General features: G+C 40.9%; 1 protein-coding gene and 1 long non-coding RNA gene across 4 annotated transcripts in view; both read right to left on the bottom strand.

The window, feature by feature from the left end:
• Positions 1-19,345, bottom strand: part of LOC122822254 (protein shisa-8) — a 101,336-nt gene that overhangs the window by 33,225 nt on the left and 48,766 nt on the right. The window lies entirely within an intron of this gene.
• On the bottom strand, positions 7,046-18,863 carry LOC122822256. Its single transcript, XR_006369123.1, has 2 exons — positions 9,009-18,863; positions 7,046-7,957 (listed from the first exon to the last, which is right to left on the bottom strand). It is a non-coding gene; the product is annotated as an uncharacterized LOC122822256 (long non-coding RNA).

Here is a 19,345-nt window from a genome sequence, read left to right as displayed (position 1 = left end):
ACAGTGATTGATGCTACGCCACACACACCATCCAACACACCATGCGCAACTCCGCGACTACAGGTGGATGAGGGCGCGCTGACCTTCAAATGCCCCTGTATGGTCCCAACCTGCACCACCACCTCCCGCCCTTCTCCGGGCTTGAATGTTTCGACCAACATCCGATTAGCACGGGCCAGCACTTCTAAGTCCACCTGGGGAAGTGGGTGAGGGGCGATGACAGAGCATGCCCGCTGTTAATTGGCTGCTAAGGTGCTCTGCAGAAGGATAGGATGAGGGGGGAACAAAATGTAGATTAATGTGGAGGTGGGTGGGGATTACATAAAGTGGTAAACAACACGTGAAACGGAGCGACTTAGTCGGGTGCGATTGAGAGATGAAGAGATGGCGAGGAGCTCTGCACTGAGGAGGAAGCAGATGGCTTGGTAGGGGGGGGAAAAAATGGCTGACACGAGCGTGACAAAGGAAGAGAAAACTACATCACTGCATCCAGCTGCTGTCTTCTCTTGCAGAGAAACAATCTGTTCTCTCTTCTTATTCTCATTTAATCCTCCTCCCGTCAGTTCAAAAAGCCGGACGGCACACTTTGTCGTACTTCTCCTCCAAACGCTTTGGAGATGCCGCTAATTATTTTTCACTCCACATTGTCTTGTTATTTACTAATCTGCTCATGTTGCCCATCAGTTTGTCATCTCCTCTCTCCTCCTCCTTTTTCTCATCCTCCAGCAATATTTGTCTCGACCCCCTTCCTTGCTCCCCCAAGGCAGTGATTTGTGGATCTGTCATGCTCCTGCAGCTGGATCCCCTGTCTGTCTCCCTTAGAGAGGGAGGGGAGGAAGACAGAGATAGGCAAGGAGAGCGGGCATGAGAGCACGTAAAGGTCTGGCTCTGAATAATTACACATCCCCTCTGTCCATGCACTGTCATCTTTTAGGTATTGTGAAATGTAGGGCGCCATACTAAAAATATTACAGACCACTGACACGGTTTGCTCTTATTTTATTTCCATTTTTTTTCTGTATGACTTCCCCGTTTATTAAAATCGCCAAGTGCTTCTATGTTTGAAAAGTCTGCTGTCATATTTTTGGATTTTGCTGTGCAAATATATCCATCAGTACATTGAGAAGAGAATTAATCCAAAAACACAGATGATATCGATACCAAGTCAGTATTGGATCGATGCCAGGGATTGATACCTCAGTTTCAAGTTACCTCTTGAAATTTTATTTATTTATTTATTCTTTTACATTTTCTCTTCCTCAAAATTTTTTAATTTGCTCTCAAATTTTTATTTTTATTTATTTTTTGCATTTTTGTTCAGGAAAAATGCACAAATATCATTTTAATATGTTACTAAAATATTTTACGGACAAATTTTGTCCAAATTCTGTCCTAGATTTGAACAGGATAATTCAAAGAAAACAAAAACATGTAAATGTCAGAAGTTTAAGAAGGTCCTTCAAGTCTTGAGATTTAAATCTCGTAGAAAACCTGTAGATAAAATATAAATGTGTGGTTTGTCTGCATCACATTCATTCACTTAAAGACATTTTGTGACTGCGGTAGAGGTGTAGTTAACAACCCGAGGCTGGGCAGTCCTCCAGCTCAGCACCACGGTGAAATATTTCATTAGTTAGCAAAACAGTTAAAATTACAAACAAATGAACGGTCTCCGCCGACGACCATCGCTGAGACTGTTTAAGGCTTTCTTTGCTTTCCACCATCAAGATCTGTGTACGTTTTGTTCAGCTGCTCTCAGTACAATGACTCCTCAGCGCTACAGACAGTTTCTCAGCAAGGTTAAGTGATTGGAGTGTAAAAAAAAAAAAAATCAATGGCTATCTAGTCCCTTTATGTGAACACCATTAAGTTTCTTTATTTTCTCTTTTTTTGCTGAGACAGAGGAGCATCATTCTTTGCATCCTAAATAACTAGGTGTCCAAACCAAGCCTGTACAAACCAAGGTCATGTTTTTGATGTTTTCAGCAAGTGATTCAGATGCTGATGGAGCGGGTGAAGCGTGCCGCCTCAGGGTCTGCTACCAAACACACTCACACACTCTGAGCTGGGCTTAAACAAACACTAGCTGTTTCAAAAGATCAACATAGCACAATAAAAAAAAGTAAAAAAAGACTTATCTTCTTGTTTGTCTTATTTTGAACTTTGGTAATTCACACACCAGTGTGTGCTCAAACACAACAGAGTCAGTTTAGGTCATTGGTAAAAGCTGCGTCGCGCTTTAGCTCCATCGGGGAGCGCTGGACCGGCTCCAACGCGCCGTCTCACCGCCGCTGTTCTGTCAGATAGCCATACATGTCAGAATAGCATACATATGGTAAGAGCGCATGCGCACGCATGCGCATTCTGCAGGAGGTCCGCCATATTGAGAGGAGTCGTCAGCTTGTCATACGCGAGAAGAGACACAATAAAAAGTAACTAAATAAATTAAATTTAATGATGCTGCAGCTGCAGTAAACTACAAAACACGTCCTAAAACACGCCCTGTTTAAATTCACGTCCCCCACTTCCTTAATATTTTTGGGTTGGATAACATGTCTGCTAACTTGGATAGCATGTCGTGTATGAAAACGCAATTTTTACCCACACTGAAACTGGGGCAAAACCAGTGTTTCACTTTTGAAAAAAATCCTTATCTACGTCATGATTCTATGTTGCTGATTAAATAAAATCATATGGTAATGACAACGTATACATGTCTGAGCTAAGCGTATGACTATCTGACAACGTATGCTGAAACGTATGCAAACGTATGCTGATCTGACAGATATAGCCATCAGTTTGTCATACGCGTATGACGATCTGACAATGTATGGCTATCTGACAGAACACCTCCACACGAGACAGATGAGCAGCAAAAGGTGAACCTGCTCTGGAGCTGCGAGACGGGAACTCTGATACAAAACGATCCGCGCCGTCGTTCAACTCAATTACAAAGAAATCCCCAAAGCAAACGCCGCGAATTGATTACTTATTCAGCTCAGGCTGTTGAACCTTGACGGACGTTCGCTGGTGCAGTCCAGCATGTTGCTTACACTCAGATTGACTTTGGGTTGGTAAATTAGAAATATCACAAAAAGACAAAACAAAGCATCAATAATTCACACAAGAAAAAGGAATCATTTGAAGCCAAAGCCAATTCCTATTCATAGACTCAACAGCCTACAGCACTGAAATATATTATGTTCATATACTTAATTATACATACACACATTTATATTTAAATATGCATGTAAATACATACAAACTACATAACTGTATAAACTTTTATAATTTTACATTTTAATGCTCTTTTAAAGCTTGCCAAAAAAAAAAAAGCCACAAACTTCCTAAACTATGTTTCCTCTCTCTTGACTTAAATAATTTCTGAATTCCAGATGGAGGAGTTTTGTTAAAATGCTCTACGAGTTATTTCTAGGATTTTTAGATATATATACAATGTCTTTAGATTTTAAAGTATTACTTTGAATACATAGTAGTTGGTTTACGTTTAATAGAGGAAGACTAAAGAGAGTAGAGAATGAGGAGAAAAACCAAGATGTCATAAACTTTGGTTCATAAGCAGCCAAATGGAACCCTGTCGCAAAAAACTATTAAAAAATAAATAAATATTCCACGTGTACCTGAGCCCATTTTCAAGATTTGAAAGTTTTTCTGAATGACAAAACCTAATAGAGCCCCAAAAGTGAGAAGTGGTCAGCTGCCCCCTCGAGAAAAATGAAATTCTGGGTCAGGATAAAACACACCGCAGAAAACACACACGTCTCTTATATTCTGATCTGGAAGCAGGTGAAGCCAACTTAGAAAACCTTTTCAAAGTACAACTGAAAGATAAGTTGTATATCTATCTATATATCTATATAGATATATATAGAGAGATATACATTTGTCTGATGCTCATGTGTCCCCCTTTGTACTGCCCCCCTGGGAAACTGCCCACATGGACCAAAGACAGAGAACACCAGCTGTTATACTCATATGTGGGATTATTCGACCAACTGTGGGATTATTTGAAAGAGCACTTTATTATAGCAAAATACGGGCTTATGTGAGATTTTCACAGTACTACACACTAATAAGGTATAAAATGTTTGCAAACATCTAATCACATTTACTTTACCAGCAAAACTAATAAAACCTAGTGATTTAGCTCCTAGATTATGTCTAGTTATTAAAATGATTGTATCTCTCACAAAGCAACAATAAACACTTGCTAAATGTAGCATTTTATACCTGACCTACGTAGTCGCACATAAGCAGGTGTACAAACTGGTTAATTAGTCAGGCTGTCTGCTCTGGTAGCCAGCTGCTGAAGGTTGATGCGTCGCGTTTGGCTTTGTAAGAGGAAATATCTCCCAGCAGCCAACTTTATTTCTGATAAATGTGGGAAAAAAAGGAAAAAGAAGTTTTGCAGCCTTCTCCCAGACGCCTTTTAGACTGACAGACACCGCCCAGCAACAAGCAGGGGAGGGGTAACGAAGCGTTACAAGATGCTCCGTATAGCCATATAGTTTTAGACAATTCATTAAAATGATAGCTGACGGTTTTAAAAGCGTCACATTCAGCTCCTGTTCATGATAGAGATGATTCCAGACTCGATTTACCAACACAATCTAAATCTGAGTTTAAACCCAAAATGTAGAACTTCAGACCTTTTCTGCTTCTTAGTAACCTTATGCTGCTTCTCCATAGTGTTGCTGATTCTGTTGACAGCATGTAACGAACAGCAGATAAATGTGACATGGCGTTTTAATTATGCTACAATTTCACAGATGCACTATAGATACATGGTGCCATTCCTTGAGCGCTGCCACTGCGCGTCTTCTGCGTCGACAAACACAAGCTGCTTAATATAGCACACACGCGTAGTTAAGTACGTCAGCGCTTTTACCATGGTTGACATTTCTCTTAGTCTGCAGCAGGCCGCCACATGCAAGCTGTCCAGTGACATTTGACACACTGACAAAACAAAACACAGCACACACAAGGCGAGGACGGGGAGCTCCCTATTGGGGCACGGGGACGAGTGCAGACGTCCTAATCCTCATTGGATCCTTCTCCTCTCCTCGCTTTCCTCCCCTCTTCACTCTTTCTGTGGAGTCTCTTTCTCTCCCTCTGAATCCCGTCTTGTTTCTCACCTCATCGCCGCCCTATTGCCTCCATCTGTCACACACATATGCCTTTGTGCATTCACAGACACTCATTTGAAATATTTTGGCTCTTGCCCCCCCCATCCCGCTCCACTTTTCCTGTCCTTTCGTGTTTTCCCCACCACACCTCCACCTCCACCTCCACCTCCGGCCCTGTCCGACGACGCTTTGAGTCGGCGAGTGACTGAGAACGACAGCCTGCGACTGGACATTTTTGGTTGAGTGGAGAGCGTTCGCCCCTCCTCTTCCTCAGTTTTCTCCCTCGTGCATCGGCTCATGCACGGAGGCCAACGCTGGCCTGTGTTTGATCCCCCGCCATGACGCCTTGTGACGACTGCGTCAACGCTCAGTCTGATCTCGGAGGAGTTCTCTCCACGCAACGAGCCAGGATGCAGGTCCATTCCCCCGTCTGATTGGCTCATTCTCTTCCTGGATATTATTGTGCTTTTTCTCTCTCTCTCTCTCTTTGTGATCTCTGACACCTTGTAGCAACTTTTTAACCCCTTTTCAAGGTTTTTTTTTTTTTGCTTCTCATTACCTACGAGATGGGGCAAAGGAATTGAACCTCCAGGTCTGTGCTTAACCCCTGCACCACCACAGCATCCCCATTTGTTTGCACTCAACGTGACTTTTTTGTATCTTTGCAATTTATGGAACTCATGTTACACATGATTAGAAACGCATTAATTGTGATTTTGCTATAAGAAGCTAGTATTTAATTTCTGATCTGTGTTATCCAAATTAAGCCAAATTTAGTTGCGTAGCACATTTCAGCAACAAGGCATCTGAAGGTGCTTTTACACTGTGAAAACATTGTGTTCACCAGTTGAAAAGAGGCAACAAATATGACATTTTGTCACTTGTTGATTTATGTTCTCATTGCTGCTAATCAAAGATAATTATAAAAAGGCGGTAGTGTTTTTTTTTTAAGCCTTGATTTAAAGGGACTCTGTGTTTCAGCATCTTTGCAGTTTTCTGTAAGTTTGTTCCAGATTTGGGGTGCATAGAATTTGTCCCTGAATGGGCGTCCAAATGCGACCCGATGGATTTTGAGTATTTTGAGAGAGTTTTCAGGGATGCGAGGCCTTCCAAAAGACACGCAAACTCCTTCTTGAAATGTCAAATCTTCATAGATTCACGGAGATTAGGCAAAAACTGAGTTCTACCTAATCTCCTTGAACGGACGGCGTGGTTAATGCCTGAACATGTGTCTGTGACACTGACAGGAAGCAGCGGGGTGGGAATATCTGCGCTCCTGCAGGTGGTGGATGAGAAATATCTGTCACGGCAGCCTGGCGATGCTTCCTGGCTTCACTTTGTCACATGTGTGCCACCTTGTCTGGCTCGTGCAGATATGCATGCGTGCTATGAAGCTCCGTTTCCGCCGGTTTCACTGACTGACGGAACGGCCGCCGCACGTCCGACACGGCTGAACCCGGAGAGTCGATCCTGCTGGACGGAGACGAAGGGGAGTCGATGCAGGAGCAGCAAGGATGAGAGGGAACAAAACCTCATATTTCTACCGTTTTAATTGTTGTTTTTTTATTATTATTATTACAAAACTTCTTTCTTTAATTCAAAAGGTTTAAACTTTCAACTTACAAATTTGTTTCGATTCATTCTTCCTTTTGGATTTGCGGCACAGATCCTGCATGCTACATATGTGAAATTGTGCAAAGTCATGAAACAAAGTGCACCGTACCAAAAAGGATCAGTACCTGTTGAGTTCTCTTCTGATCAGCTATGCAATTCTTTCTCCATTTGTACTTAAGAATTGTTTAACTGTTGCAAACACACAATATAAGCTTGTTTTACCGCTTGAAAAGTATCTTTTCCTGTGTAAAAAAAAAATATCCAAGAGAATATTTTTGTTGTTGTTGTTGTTTCAAAATGCCAAGCTACAGTACAAAAACGCTTCTGATTTTTAAAGAATAATAATAGAAACGTACACTTTATTGTAAACGACTTTAATTTTCGGTGTAAAAATCCCTAAAAATTGACTGTACTTCCAAAAAACCTGGTAAAACTTTGGAATACTTTCAGAATATTAGTACAGCTACGAAAACCTGAGTTAAAACTAATTAGTTTGTTGCTTAGAGCTTAAGACGTCTTCTCAAAACCAGTGGATCTATTAAAAATAAAGATACTGACATGACAAAATACACACTGAGATTAAAAATAGCATTATTTATAACTGAAATAATAAACCAGTTATTTCTGAAAACAAATAAAAGTTCACCAGACAAAGTGTGTGTCAATGACAAAGAGGATTCATTTGCATTCACAAGCTGTTTTAATGTTTTAAAACGGGGGTTCTGTTGAGAGGCTTAGAGTAGTAAATAGAGCACTGTGCATTTTCTCACAATATAACCAGAAGCCCATATTAGCTCTGGTTGTTTAAGCTACTCCATATAACCTCCCATCATTTCTGATCAGCTTCCTCATCTCCCCAGCATGACGCTGCCACTGCCATGCTTCGTTTCAGCTACGATTTTCTTCTCGACAATGTTCAATAAAAGCCAGATTCGTGGAGTTCAAACCCAAAGATCTGAGATATTAATCGACTGTTTCTCTGATCATTTCTGCTGGATGATGGTGGGCTCTTTATTATTATTATAAACTTGCTTCTTTACATATGCACACACTTGATGGTGGCTCGTGAAAAAAAACAAAAAACAAATCAGTTCTGTTGACATTCTGAGCTGCTTTAGCTTCTTTTCCTTCTGCCTCAGAGGCGACAGAGTCCTAGAGACTCTCTGTGTTCCAGGTAAAAATGTGAAAGCCGTTTCCTCCCCCCCCCCAACATTATCTTTATTGGTTTTTCAACAGTGTTTCCAATAATATACAGGACATACGTGTGCTCTCACATCAAAGGAAAAGTCCAGTTTAGTTAAATTGTTGTCCAACATTCGACTCGTCTTTCCTTGCATGCCAGGTCGTTTTTACAGCAGCACTTATTACATGCAGAGTATATGAGAAAAGACAAACAATGCCCCCAACCCCAAACCGCCCGGAGAAGAAACAACGATTACAACAATAATGGTTTCTCTATTTTCCAGAAATTAGCCTAAATTATTTTAGTATTGTACGTGGTTCAGAAAATACAAACTCGAATGTATAATTTAAAGTATAGTAGTCAAGTATACAAATAAGAAGATTATTTTAGGACACGTGTGAAAGCCTTTTAGGACTGGATCCTATTTGTGGGAGTTAATACACGACTGGTTGAAAAGAAACCTTTAACTTTCAAAATTTAGACTCCGGGGGAGTTCGCCAATCAATTTTTGCGACTTTGAACTCAAGTTCATGTGGGGGGGGAAAGAAAAACAGTCTTCAGACATTACTTGACTTGCTTCCCACAGCAACCAGTTCACCAAACTCACAGCAGTAAGTTGGTTGTTGTGTATCTGTAGAGATATAGAAGGTAAAAAACGTTTGACATCCAAAGCTAAAGTGAATCTCCTCATTTAGCAACAACGGCTAGCTGCAATCCGTTTGTGTGTGTGTGCAACTGAGTTACTGGATAAAAAAAAATGTTTGAAGTTACAAATATTGTAATTTTTTCCCACCCCAGGTACAAATAATTTTTTGATGTTTTCTTCCGTTTCACAATTTTATGCAGTTGTAATAGGATTTGAAACGGGTGCTTGTTTTCGCCACATCTATTCATGTTACTAGAAGCACACGCGGTAAACCGACACAAACTGGGGCAAAAGTGGCTGCATTTCAAATTTTACCTAAAAAAATCTGAACAGTGCGGCGTACATCTCTGTCCTGCTAAAACGTTTGCTGTGAGGAAAACATCCCCACACAGCCAACAACTTGCTCCACCACAGGAACAATGTGTTTTGTATGTGCAACCAAACAGTTCCTCCTCATGCATCCCAATTGGTTCTTCTACCCGAGCTGTCGACATCTGCACATCCTCCAGAGTTGCCATGGCAATCTTGGCTGCTTCCCTGATTAATGCTCTTCTTGCCCAGCCTTGTTTTTGCAGGTTCAGGTCTTAAGTTGGAGGTAGCTAATTAAATAAAATGTAAACCATTGCGAGGAGTTTGGTTGTTAGTAAGGATGCACAACAACTTCGGCCAATATTAGTATATTTTGAACGTATCGTATCGGCCGACAAATACAACTGGGACTTTATAAACAACTGATACTTAAATCCACCCTGTTGCCGTTTGAACTTGAACATCACTGGTCATGTGACCGTGATCCAGCGCAGGATTGTGGCAAGTTAGCACTGTGGTCATTTTTTCAAAGTAGTGAAATACTTATAATATGCATAATATCAGTAAATATTGGTAATAGGCCAAAAAAGCAACATTAGTATCAGATATCGATAGACACAGCAGTTCTTTTGGCCATTGTTCGTTCATTAATATGATGGTTCATATGTCCAATTTTTGTAAAAAACTAATTTTTTATTTATTTATTTTTTTAAAAGAGGATAAAATGAGTTTGTCTGACATCCTTCATGTGTTCAGCTCCTCCGTTTCCACGCCCCCAGCAGCGGGTTTGTTTCCCCGCTGTATTATTTTTGTAGGAAGGCTGAATAATCAAAATGAGTCAGTGTCCGTGTTTGATTCCAGATGTTTCTTTTTTTTGTTCTTGTTGTTGTTGCATCTGTCCTGTAGCATTATTAGCCGAGGCCTCACGCAGACTCATTCAGACAGCCATCTTACTACTGTTACCTCCCCACAGGTAAACAGTGAATCACAAAGCAGTTCCCTGAGACTTTTCACATGGTGCGGATCGGATCCGACAGAACCCTTTCTGCCCCGTCTCCCCAGCTGGACCAGCGATACCGAAACGAATCGCACAATTAGTCACTTGTTGGGTTTGACCGCGGGTCGGCTTTCTCTCCGGCCGTCCGTCCGTCCCCACATGTCCGTCATGCGGATGTAAAGCGACAGCGGTCTGTCTGCGCGCTCCCTGGAAGCAGGCTGCTGGTCGGTGCCCTCTGAACCCCCCTCGGCCGTCACACAGCGCATCGGCTGTCATAACAGACCTGACTCCCCCCCTCTGAGGATCACGCATGGCTGAGTGTGATTAGGTTAAACACGCTCTCTAACTTTGACTTGATGTGCCGTGGCACCGTGCGCGCTTGTGAGTGCGAGTTGCACCTAAAGGAGAGGGTATGAGTCATTCAAGTGAGTTGTCATTTTTATGCACGATGAAGACTCTTTTTTTTCTTTTTTTTTGTTCTCCGGAAGGTGTGTGCTCGTGCTTTCTCCTCTTCCTCATTTCTCTGTGTGTGGGCGTGTGTGTGCGTGTGTGTGTGTGTGTGTGTGTGTGTGTGTGTGTGTCCCAGACCTCCCCTGCTGCTTTCCAAGAGCTCCGGCTTTTTGTTGTGAGGAGGAGGATTTTAATCAGATGCATTACAGCATTGTTTTGCTTTGCTTGGACACACACACACGCCTTCACACAGAGCGGGCTCAGCCACTGTGTCTTTAGTGATAACCGCATCAATATAAGCCCTCTGTGGGAGCAGCTTCCAGAGACATCACTTTCTTTTTTTTTTTTAATCAAAGCTTATCCTCCCCTATTACGTGTGATTTGCTAAGATGAGTCAGTCATGTTAAAACATGTCTCAATCTTAATACTCCACGGACCTTGTTTTGTGTTTTTCATTTCCTTCCTCGAAAGGAAGGAAAGTTTCCGCAGCCATAAAACTGAGTCAAATTATGTGACGGTACTGAAATTGTTACACATGTTTGCGTTTAGCTGTTGAGTCAAAACTTTGCAGAGTCCTGCTGCATTTCCAGCTTTACTTGCACCAACTAAACATTTTCTGCTCAGTCTTCTCTGTGGACAGTGGCTGTGAGACTCTCATCTCAGCTGGCTTTCATTTGACAGACAAAGACAGTTTGATTTAAATCTAGGTTTTTTGATGAACCTCCAGTCACAACCCTTACTTGTTTTTCTTCATTTTATGTTTGGTCTTTATTAATGCTAAAAATTTGCTCATTTTTAGCATTATTTATCAGAAATCAATACCAGCTCTCCTGCTGTGCCAACTGTTTCAAGCATTTTGCACCCTGTGGTGAGTGAATCGTCTTCAGACTGAGTGTCTGCTTGGAGTCGCACCAGATTAAGTAGCGTTATTCTATGCAACTGATATTTAAATAGCAGGTACATAAACGTCGCAGCATTGGCATTTTTGTGCGATGTAGGTATGATGCTTCTAAGCTACGATCCTCACAACACTTAACTTTTTTTTTTTACATTTCTAAAACAATTTGCAGACAGAGATTACTGTGGATTCTCATTATCAGCCGGATGGTCTGTAAAAACCCCTCAACGAGGGCACTTGTTGAAGTCATTCAAAGATTTTTATGTCTTACTGAGTGATTTTCTGTCTGTCTAACTGTTCCCATGCTGGCATTTAGCCCCAGTGCTACCTTTGACCTATTGCATTAATCAGGAAACAGTCGATTCTTCCCTGAAAGGGGTCACACTTGATTATAACAGAATAGCTGAAATCCAGCCGGATCCCTGTTAGTCGATCCACAACAGTAACACCAGGATCGGGCCCGCAGCAGTCGGGCTCAGTTATTATTAACCACAAGCTGCGCCTATCAGAGCTCCAGCAGGGGCTCAAACACGTTGACACGTCACAAAATCCACATTTTCTCTCTGATGTGGCTCACTCCTCAAAGCTTTTCATAAAATAAGTTCTCTTTTTGTGAAAAGAGAGCCTTCTGTATCTGATGTGTCGCTTATTCCCGTATTGAAACAGTTAGGAAGGCTGATCTGACATGTTTCAGATGCAAAAGGAAACTATTTTGCACAATAACGTTTAGAATCGGTCGGCCCTCATGCCTCAGCTCACCCACTGAAATACATTTTAAAGTCAAATACGTAAAAATGTGTCAATCTATAACAGCTGAACCCCAGGATGCCTTCAGGCGGAAGGTGACAGACATAACAAAAGCCCCCACTTAACATCTCTTGACATTTTAATGCACAACAAACAGTTATCTGGCCAGTGAGGAGCAGACGGACGCTTACTCCCACCTGTCTCCATTGTGCTGGAGTTTATGAATCATCTGCTCTCAGTACACAGCGTGAATGATGCTGCTGCTGATGCTGCTGCAGTTTTTAATGCACATTTGTGTGGCTGGGGAGTGACGACTGCTTGGCTGGTAAAGCCACAAAGTGGGCTCCGGTGCCCTTCAAACGACTGGGAGAAAACCTGCCGTACGGCGCCGGATCGATGCACAAACCCGCACACACTCCGACACGCCCTTATGAAAAATAGATGTATAAAATCTTAGCGTACTTCAGCATACTTGAAGCCGGACTAATCATCAGTGTACTTCAGGTTTGTTCAGGATTATTTAACTTGAAGTGTTCTACTTTGGAACAACTAATTTTCTGCTTAATGTATTTTAAAAGTAATTGTAGAAAATCACAATATAACATGCACTAAGTGCACTACTAGCTTTTTTTTAACAACTAAACGTATACTTTATATACTTTAAGTGTAACACTTTTTATGTAATATGGATTAGTATACCTTAAATACCATTTTTGTGATCGAATTACATTTAAAATATATTTAGAACATTTTCTAAATATATAAGCTTTATATATTTTAGATATTAGCATTGTGATCACAGTATGCTCCAATTAGACTTTTGGTTTATTATAATTGCTAATTAAGTTCACTTTTTACTTGGTTATCAGTGTGAACATCAAACTGAACGTGTTAATTCAACCTGCTCACTTTGACTTTAAGCACATGATGATACCTGTTTCGTAGCAGATCTGACGTTCTAATTTTGAAGCAAAAATGGCCCATATTTCAAATTAAAACATACTTTTAATGTCTCTACTTACTTCTCACTGCTCCGCCTAAAAACAGTAGCAAAAGCAGTAATTTCCACTGTAAGGATTGTTAATTTTTTTGCTGTCGTTTTAACGAAATAGTAACAGATTATCAAGGAACCTACTTTGTTAGCGTGTGTGAACACGGAAAGTGTTTCATTAAAATATACTTAGACACTATTTACAAATATTATAGAAATGTGTTTATTTTGAGATTTATTAAGGTTTACTAAAATATACATAGAACCTATTCAAAATATTACCCAAAGTACAACTTCAGAAAAGCATTGTTTGTATGTATTTGTAATATATTTTTAAAATCTACATTCAAACTACACGTTTATACAAATACATGCAACGTCTATTTTTCAAAAAGGATTGTCCAAAGTAGAATTTTGGTAAATTATCAATATAATTTTAACAAGTAGCTACTAAAAATGTATTTCAGAAAAATACAGGATATTTTAAATAAATATACTTATATTTATTCTTTTTTTCACCAGGGCGAACAAGCGTCTTTGCGGTTCATGTGTAAAAGTGGACGTGCTCTCAGGTCCTCTGTGTGTTGCAAAGATGTCCTCTGGCGGGCCCCCGAGTGAATTAGCTTCCCTTTTATAAACAGCAGAGGACAGAGAATGGCCCACTTCACAGCACCATCTACAGAACTGAATCGACAGCGACGGTGCCCCAGATGAATCATCTGTATCATCCTTCTGACTCTGTTGCCGTAGCGCCGCCAGAGAGCTGCCAGGATGCGAGTGCTTCATATGCATGGGTTGCCGGCAGGATGGTTGAAAAGCTTCTCAAACCACCACTTGTGCAACTTCAAGGCGTTTTTTTTTTTTTTTTTTTGCATCCGATGAGCCGACATTCACACCCACTTCACACACTGATTGGCTGGAGATGGGTTTCTCTCTCTCTTTCTCTCTCTCTCTCTCTCGCTTTTTTCCCCCAATTATGATAGAGCTTCATGCCACATTAAAAATGGCAACAAGTATAGATGGCGGGGAGGATGTTCGCAAAACGTCCATCCGCGAGTTTGTCAATCATTTCTAACTTTGGTTAAGTGTGACTTTCAACAGTTTTAGGTTCCTTCTTTGCCATCTCCTGTTGTGCAGCTGGAACAGAATCGTACCAAAGAGTTAAGTATAAAACTGAGGTGAGCGTAATCTTCGAGGTTTAAAGCATGTCTGCATATGACAATAAAAGAGGCAAAGTGTTCTGTGCTGAAATGGGCTAAAACGCCACGCAGAAAGGAAGAAGTCGTTTCTACAATGACGGCGTAAAAAGCCAGAGCGTAGTTTGGAAATCCAATTAGAAACAAAGATATTAAGTTTTGGACACACGTCCTGGGGGTTGATTAAAATAAAAGTTAATCTAAATTATGACAAAAACGTGGAAAGCCTGCATGGAGGCGGCAGCGTCAAGCCCTGACGGTGTTTTGCTGAATGAGGAACTGATAAAAAAAATCAAGTCAAAGAGCATTTTGTGGAAACACTGAAGCAACATCCTCAGCCAGAAGTTAAAGAATGGATGCCAATAATTGTTCAAAGTGGATAAGACCTTTCAATACTCTTCTTAATTCTCTTTTTGCCTTCTGATACTACATGAAGAAAGCTTTAAGGAGCTTCAACACACCATTATCTAAAACGAGTCCTGAAGAAATGTTAGTTTCATTTAAAAATAGCCCAGCCACTGCCCATCTAAGATCCACCGAGCTGGAAGTGTGTCAGGAATGGTGCGCAGCACATCAACCATCTGCAGACTTTCACCATCTCTTAAATCTAATTGGACCATTTTCGTTTCGCTTTGTTTGGATTTGGCAAGAATTTGAGAAAAGCTGTGTTTGGACATTAGCGAGTTTTAGCGAGTTTAAAGAGATATTGATTATTTGAAATATGTTGAACATGAGCAGGAAATCTCTCCTGAGATCATTCGATGTGAGAGAGACTGGATAAAGGGAAACCTCAGGAGACCCCAACAATGAGATCCGCCTGCCAACGTGTTGTTTACATTTTGATATGAACAAACATTTCCACTCAAACAATCCCGGCTTAGCTGTCCAACTCTGTTTTTGTTCTTTGCTCTCATTTTAATTATATCGGACGTCCGTTGTGGCTGTAATCTGCCACGGTCCTGACTCATCAGTGAGCTTATTATGGATGTTTTCCCTCGGTGACTCGGTTGCCTTTCAGAACTTCCAGAAGATCAGAGCGAGAGAACAGAGGGCTGAAATTAAAGCATCAAGACTTTCGGTTCGTTGCGTGAGCTTACGATCGACATCGACATTTCCGCAACTACAGACGTTTTGCCTTTAAAGAAAAAAAAAAACAGAGAGGAAACTGAAAAGAAACACGAGGCAGGATCAGAGAAGAATTGCAGCTAACGAGAGAGAACAGAGGAGGAAGATGAGGATTGCTGATCGATCAGAGAAGTTTCTGGAGAACTGAATTACCAGCCAGATTTGCACTGAACATGTTGCTCAGCAGTAGAAGAGAGTTTTCTAATCCATTTGATGTTTGGTATGGGAAAACCAACATCTGATATAAAGCTCTGAAACATAAAACAACCTTGTAGGATATTCATGAACTCAAAAGCCAGTGTTGCCATAATAAGCAACGCTGGCGTTGTGTCAGTAAGGCTTCAAATGATTAAACACTAAATGCCAGAGTAATGAAAGAGAGATTGCCTGAGCTGGTTTTCTATCACCTCTATAAAAGCTAAGCAGTGATATGCAAAAGACCTGCATCAAATGGTTGATTTACCTCAAATTCAAGCTTAGGAGCTGCTGATGCGTTTTACAGCTTACTGTATTTTATCTGCGTCTCACAGCTCAGTGTGAGAAAAAAAAATAAATATTTATTACACATAAATAAAACAAATACTGACTGAGGCTCCAAAGAAGAAAAAATGTCTTTGTAGATTTTTAATTTACAGAAACTGAAAATCCTCTCAAAATGATTTTTTTTTCTTCTTTATAGCATTATTTTTGAAAGCAAAGGGAAAACAAAACATGGTTTCCCAACTTTTTTCATATTTGAATGGGCTCATACTTAAAATAACTTCTGGAAAATGTTTTCTATTGCTTTAATATAAACTGTATGTATATGCAGTGTTCGCCTGCTGCTGAGCGCAGGGGAGACCATTTTGTATTCTTTTCTTTGGTCGGCGCTGTTTTTAATCCGGCCTCAGTATTTAGATGATTTCCCCAAATCCTCTTTTCATCCCTCCCCTCCTCCTGCCTGGGATGTGGGCAGTTGCCCAGGGCGACACGAGTCTATGTGAAACACAACTTATCTGTCGGGTTGTGAATTGAAGTGTTTTGTTTTTTCTTAAATGTTTTTTTTTTTTTATGTGTTGTAATTGGTTGGTGGGGTGGCAGAAGAGCTGCTCGCCAAGGGATCCGTTCGTGCCAACACCGACTCGACTTTGTCTTTATTGCGATATTAATAAAGACACCCACATTAATGAATCCCTCGCCGTCTATTTCCTGTTTCTACCCTGTAGAAACTGTCTGTGGCGCGTGACTGACGAGCTCAGTATGGATATAATTGGCACTGGCCCCAGGTGGCACTGTGATAACAATCCACGGAAATCAGGGATGCAGAGATGTAAACAAATGGTCTCTCTGACACAGATACTTGTACACACACACACCCACACACACTCTTCCAGCTTGCAGCACATCCTTTCCCTTCAGACTCGTTCTGCAGGCTCTCCCACGGCGCTCGTTCTCTTGTTTGGATTCTGCCGCTGTTCAACCTTTCTGCACCTTTCCGTTTGCCCCCGTTTATTTCTAACCCTTTCCCCTCCGCTTCCGTTTGCTTCCACTTATGCTTTCTCGCAGATTTAGCCGCACAAAACCCCGGCCCACAAACGCAAATCCTTCCGTTTATTCAGAAAGAGACCTGCGGTAGGAGAGGAAGCAGACACTCAGAGGAAAAGTCGTCCTCCCGTTTCGCTCAGATCTCTGAGGGTTAACCGTTTGAAAGAACTGACGCGTTACAGAGCCGGAGATGCATTAATGTAATGAGAATGTTTTATGAATAGAATATAGCCTGAACACAATGCACTGATTCATTTATGTTTGCTGCTTCACCCCGTTTAGCTCTCCATTTTTACTAGCATGCTGGGGTTTGCATATTCAGACGGGGATTAAAATATGTGCACATATCTAAAGCAAATAATGAATCTACCGTCCATGTCACTGTTAAAACTGTTTTGTTTTATGCATATGGAATAGACAAGTTCTGAGTAATAATCACTTTCACTTCTTTAGCCTCAAGCATCACACTGGAGCATCTTAGACTGGAAATATTTTCACATATAAGCAGATCTTTTGGTCAGATGTGCTCAATAGGAGGTCACAAGAAAAGATTAATTTAACAAAGTGAAATGAAATTTCATTCATTTTAAACATTTGTGTGTTTTATTTATTTTTTTATTTATTTACTGGAGCAAAGTACGATAAGTTATTTGTGTCAAATCCTGGCCTGGGGTCTTTCTGCATAAAGTTTGCATGTTCTCCCTTTGCATGCATGGATTCTCACCTTCAGTGAAGTTATTTGGCGTCTCTAAATTTTCTTTATGTGTGATTGTGTGAGTGTGTGTGTGTGTGTGTGTGTGTGTGTGTGTGCATGGCTGTCTGTCCTGTGTGTCTCTGTGTTGCCCCGTGGTGGACAGGTAGCCTGTCCAGGCTGTACCCCGTCTCTTGTCCAATGACCGCTGGAGGTAGGCATCAGCCCCGCCGCGACCCTGCCAGGTGCAGACGAAGGATGGAGCTGTCCGTGGTCTCAAGGTCACACAGAGCCAGTGTTCACCGACATCGTTGTAAATCGGGACGCATCATTGAGATCCGTTACAATAACGAAAACAGAAAGCATAGGTGCACGTCGGTTTAAATCAAATTTATTGGGTCCAGTTTTCAGGAGAATTTAAATATTCTTTTACCGATGTGTAGATGACCAACGCCTTGTTCTGCGTCTCTCAGTGGGACTTGGTGGACCTCCCTGTTCTCCGTCTTTATTACCAGTTTTATTCCTGTTCTCCGCCCTGCCAGCTGTTTTTTTGTTGTTTTTTTGTTGTTTTTTTTAAATTCCTGTCCAGTTTACACATGTGGTCATTTCTGTTGTCTCTCCAGTTAACTTTTATTCATTTCCAAACAACCTCCTCTACTGTGGAAAGAGAAACCTACATGGATCGTCAGGAATGTCCAGAAGCAAACGCATAAGCCATTGGGAGAAAGCAATCCACTCACATAAGTATCACTCAAGCAATGGATTCAACAACTCCAGGCGTTTTAATATGTTGCTATAAATGCAGTGTGTGTGTGTGTGTGTGGGTGTGTGTGTGTAGTAAGGTAGCTGTCCCCCAGCTGCATGTCGTCTCTTCTCTTTGGATCAATCCTGTCTTCCTTTGTGTCCCTTACAGGGATGCAACGATGCTTCCAGACACGAGACGAGAGTTTAGTTACATTGTGTGGGAAAACAAAAAAATCAGAGTCTGCTTAGTTTAAAAAAAAATTATTATTCACAATTAAGACTTTTCACCCATCTCAATCTTTTTTAAAACAATCTGTAATCAGTTGAGAATAATCCAACCCGAGGCTAACTAGTTAGTCGTGACGAGTTGTTACCAAAATCATGACGACAGTCAGTGAGTTGGTGAGTCTAAAATCCCACCATCCAGCACGTATGCTGCCAGATTACACGCCAAAAGCACAAAAGTAGAAGCACTGTTGACGAAAAAAAATGATCACGAATTTCAACAACAGGATGTAAAAGGTAAAGGTATTTTTTATTTATATAGCACATTTTCAGCAACAAGGCAATTCAAAGTGCTTTAAAAGGAAATACAAGCAAAATAACCAACCAAAAGAAAGAGCAAAAGAAGAAAAAGCTAATAATGTTTATCCAAAGTAAATAAACTAGATACTCCTGTTAGGGGCTGGGAGAATAGGAGTCTAAAAAGTAATTACTACGGTAGTTTTTCTGGATTTCATCACATCAGCTGAAGACAAAAACAGGATCAAATAGTAAATATATCTGGAAGATTTGCTGGTGCTAAATCACTTGACCTAACAGAACCCATTTTTAAAGAAAGTCAAATCTAAAAGGAAGCCATGATGCACATTCTGCCCTTAAACAACCCAAATGTTTTTTATAAATGCTTTTTTTATAAATGACAGATTGGATTATTCTAATGGAGTCCCTCTTGCAACCAATAACTCTATTCCCCTAGCCAATTGGGGATCAATAATCTTCTGACATGACATTTTCAACCTGACTCCACCCACTTGAAACCCCAGAAAAGTAGGTTTTAGAAAAAGGGCCTGGAGAAAGACG

This window comes from Gambusia affinis, linkage group LG19 (assembly GCF_019740435.1).
Source record: "Gambusia affinis linkage group LG19, SWU_Gaff_1.0, whole genome shotgun sequence".
NCBI lineage: Eukaryota > Metazoa > Chordata > Actinopteri > Cyprinodontiformes > Poeciliidae > Gambusia > Gambusia affinis.
The sequence above is the reverse complement of the archived record's forward strand: the minus strand, read 5'-3'. Positions and strand labels throughout refer to the sequence as shown.